The 4,456-nt window shown below is 44.9% G+C and overlaps 1 non-coding gene across 1 annotated transcript; it reads left to right on the top strand.

The window, feature by feature from the left end:
* Positions 1-3,369: 3,369 nt before the first annotated feature.
* LOC120099486 (small nucleolar RNA SNORA17) lies at positions 3,370-3,500 on the top strand. The gene has a single exon (XR_005498657.1). It is a non-coding gene; the product is annotated as a small nucleolar RNA SNORA17 (small nucleolar RNA).
* Positions 3,501-4,456: the final 956 nt, after the last annotated feature.

The raw sequence follows: 4,456 nt of genomic DNA, 5'->3' as shown, positions 1-4,456 counted from the left end.
GTGTAGCTATTGTTGCTTTGCAGGAGGCAAGTAAGGCCTATTTGGTTGGCCTTTTTTGAAGATAACAAACTATATACTAATAATACCAAATCTTTCAGCAAATGTGGTGAATGCAGGAAACATGCTTAAGAGTTCACTATACCGTCAACATGTAGAAGAATGCAGATGGATCCATGCTTATCACCCTGTACAAAGCTTAAGTCCAAGTGGATCAAGGACCTCCACATCAAACCAGATACACTCAAACTAACAGAAGAAAAACTAGGGAAGCATCTGGAACACATGGGCACTGCAAAAAATTTCCTGAACAAAACACCAATGGCTTATGCTCTAAGATCAAGAATCGACAAATGGGATCTCATAAAACTGCAAAGCTTCTGTAAGGCAAAGGACACTGTGGTTAGGACAAAACGGCAACCAACAGATTGGGAAAAGATCTTTACCAATCCTACAACAGATAGAGGGCTTATATCCAAAATATACAAAGAACTCAAGAAGTTAGACTGCAGGGAGACAAATAACCCTATTAAAAAATGGGGTTCAGAGCTAAACAAAGAATTCACAGCTGAGGAATGCCAAATGGCTGAGAAACACCTAAAGAAATGTTCAACATCTTTAGTCATAAGGGAAATGCAAATCAAAACAACCCTGAGATTTCACCTCACACCAGTGTGAATGGCTAAGATCAAAAACTCAGGTGACAGCAGATGCTGGCGAGGATGTGGAGAAAGAGGAACACTCCTCCATTGTTGGTGGGATTGCAGACTGGTACAACCATTCTGGAAATCAGTCTGGAGGTTCCTCAGAAAATTGGACATTGAACTGCCTGAGGATCCAGCTATACCTCTCTTGGGCATATACCTACAAGGTGCCCCAACATATAAAAAAGACACATGCTCCACTATGTTCATCACAGCCTTATTTATAATAGCCAGAAGCTGGAAAGAACCCAGATGCCCTTCAACAGAGGAATGGATACAGAAAATGTGGTACATCTACACAATGGAATATTACTCAGCTATCAAAAACAAGGACTTTATGAAATTCGTGGGCAAATGGTTGGAACTGGAGAATATCATCCTGAGTGAGGTAACCCAATCACAGAAAAACACACATGGTACACACTCATTGATAAGTGGCTATTAGCCCAAATGCTTGAATTACCCTAGATGCCTAGAACAAATGAAACTCAAGACTGATGATCAAAATGTGAATGCTTCACTCCTTCTTTAAAAGGGGAACAAGAATACCCTTGGCAGGGAATAGAGAGGCAAAGATTAAAACAGACACAGAAGGAACACCCATTCAGAGCCTGCCCCACATGTGGGCCATACATATACAGCCATCCAATTAGACAAGATGGAAGAAGCAAAGAAGTGCAGGCCGACAGGAGCCGGATGTTGATCTCTCCTGAGAGACACAGCCAGAATACAGCAAACACAGAGGCATATGCCAGCAGCAAACCACTGAATTGAGAATAGGACCCCCGTTGAAGGAATCAGAGAAAGAACTGGAAGAGCTTGAAGGGGCTCGAGACCCCTTATGAACAACAATGCCAAGCAACCAGAGCTTCCAGGGACTAAGCCACTACCTAAAGACTATACATGGACTGACCCTGGACTCTGACCCCATAGGTAGCAATGAATATCCTAGTAAGAGCACCAGTGGAAGGGGAAGCCCTGGGTCCTGCTAAGACTGAACCCCCAGTGAACTAGATTGTTGGGGGGAGGGCAACAAGGGGGGAGGATGGGGAGGGGAACACACATAAAGACGGGGAGGGGAAAGGGGAATGTTTGCCCGGAAACCGGGAAAGGGAATAACACTCGAAATGTATATAAGAAATACTTATGTTAATAAAAAAAAGTGATTTTTCTTTAAAGAAAAAAAAAAAGAGTTCACTATACCATTGCATGTCCTTTTCATTCTGAGTTAGCTCACTTAGGATGATAATTTCTAGTTCTATCCATTTGCCTGCAATTCTCAGTATGTCCTCATTCTAAATAGCTGAGTAGTATTCCATTGTGTTAATGAACCAAATTTTCTGTATCCATTCTTGTGTTGTGGAACATGTGGGCTCTTCCCAGGTTCTTGCTATCACAAACAAGTGGATATTAGCCACAAAAAAGTACAAAATACCCAAGATATAGTTCATAGAACCCAAAGAGGTTAACAAGCCAAAGAGCCCAAGGGAGGACATTTCAATTCCACTTGGGAGGAAAAAGAAAGCAATCACATGAGTGGGGGAGAGGCATGAGTGGGAAAGGGGACTTGGAGGGGAAGAGGGGAACATGATCAGGTATTGGGTGCGGGAAAAGTTCTGAAGCCCTAAGGGCCAGTAGAGAGAATGGAAACAGGCAACCTTAGGAGTTAGGAGATGGAGGATCCTTCCAGAATGTACCAGAGACCTGGGAGTTGATATACTCTCTGGACTCAAAGGGAAGAACCTTAGATGAAATGCTCAACAGTGGGGAGAGGAAACTTGTAGAGTCTACCTCCAGAAGAAAGACAGGGTATCAAGTGAGAGAGAGGGTTGCCATCCCACAGTCAAAAAAATCTGACCCATAATTGTTATTGTCTGAAAGAACTACAGGGACAAAATTGGAGAAGAGCCTGAGGAAAAGGAAGTCCAGAGACAGGCCCAAAGTGGGATCCAGCTCAAGAAGAGGTCCCAAGGCCTGACACTATTACTGAGGCTATGGGGTGCTCACAAAAAGGGCCTATGATGACTGCCCTCTGTAAGACCCAACAAACAGCTGAAAGATTCAGATGCAGATATTTATACCCAATCAATAGACAGCTGATCCTGACCCCTGTGGTTGAATTAGGGAAAAACAGGAAGAAGCTGGGGAGGAGGGCAACACTGTAGGGGGACTAGCAGTCTCAATTAACCTGGACCTGATAGATCTCTCAGACACTGGGTCACCAACCAGTCAGCATACAGCAGCTGAGATGAGGCCTCCAACACATATATAGCAGAGGAATGCTGGGTCTGCATTCAGTCAGAGAAGATGCACCTAACCCTCAAGAGACTAGAGGCTCCAGGGAGTGGAGAGGTTTTGTGGGATGGAGTGTGTGAGGTGGGTTGGGACCTCCTCATGGAGAGAAGGAAGGGAGGTGGTATGGAATGTGGAACAGTCAGAGAGTGAACCTGGAGGGGGATAAAACTTGGAGTGTAAAACAAAAGATTAAATACTTTTTTTTAAAGTTCACTATATAGGGGAACCTGTCATTCTCAAAACAAACAAACAAAATGAATCGATATAACAAACAAAACAAAACAAACTGAAACAAAACAAGCAAACAACAGCAACAACAGCAAAAACAAAGCAAGCAAACAAACCAAACCAAACCAAACAAAACCATTTTTTCCCTGCCCCTAGAGGCTTTGCAAGTGTGTCTGCTGTGCCACATGTGCATCATAGGTGGCAGAGAGGAGAGAAGTGATGTCTAAGTTCAGTGTTCTGACTTATGAACATCTGAATTATTAGTAACATAACATTCTTCAAAAAAAAGAAAGAAAAGGAAAGAAAAGAAAGTGAGGTGAAATGACTACCAATCCGGCTCCAGGAGTCCCAGGCATGGAGCTAGCCTAATATAGCTACCAGTCTCATGCCCCACAGGTCTGGAAGTCTGATACGGAAAGCCCTTGCAAAGAGATGCTCCAACAGGATGGACTAAGAGTGAAACCCAGACAGCCACCAGACTAGCACAACGGAACGGGGCCTAGACAGGGAGCTGGACTGAGATAGCCACCTGTTATGCAGGCTTGGGGTAAAGGGCAGACCATGTTCAAGATGACCCTTGCTTAGCACCATAATGCATGAGTGAAGCATAGCACTCCTGAGACTACTCCTAAGGCAGCTCAAGACATTCAGAGACCCTGGACATCCCTAAGAGAAGCAAGTGAATGGTGGAGAAATGAAAAGGAAAGAGAAACAGAAGGATATGCATAAAATAAAACAAGGCAGAACTGAAGTCTCAAAGGTAGTAAGAGCCTGATGTGAGTAACCAGTGATGACACCTGGGATCATGGTGGGGTCTTGGCCTGTGCTACTACTATAGGCCACACCTGGGTCTATGACATTGCAGCAAGAGGGATCTGTTATTACCAAAGGCCAGGTGGACAACCCTGGTGTGGGCTGACACCTGGGAACATGATGTCTGAGGGCTGTGCCGAACTGACCCCACTCCTCGATTGGGCATCCTGGGAGAACTGACCTTGCCCTTAGCTCTTGTCTGCTAGGTAGTGGCATGGAGAAGGGAGAGATGCCTTCCTCCCATCTCTTGTCCCTCACCATCTATGACAGGCAGAACTGCTGTCCCTGGACTCATGAGAGTTGGGCAACTGGCCATGTTTCTCAGACAGCAACATTCTTGGGCCCTGACCGAGCCAGGCAATGAAGGTAGAGCTAGGCCTGAATGCAGGGGTTGCTGGTGAGCTGGTCCTGACAGGACA

The sequence above is a fragment of the Rattus norvegicus genome, chromosome X (assembly GCF_036323735.1).
Source record: "Rattus norvegicus strain BN/NHsdMcwi chromosome X, GRCr8, whole genome shotgun sequence".
Lineage (NCBI taxonomy): Eukaryota > Metazoa > Chordata > Mammalia > Rodentia > Muridae > Rattus > Rattus norvegicus.
Note: the sequence above shows the minus strand (reverse complement) of the source record. Positions and strands in the feature narration are given on the sequence as shown.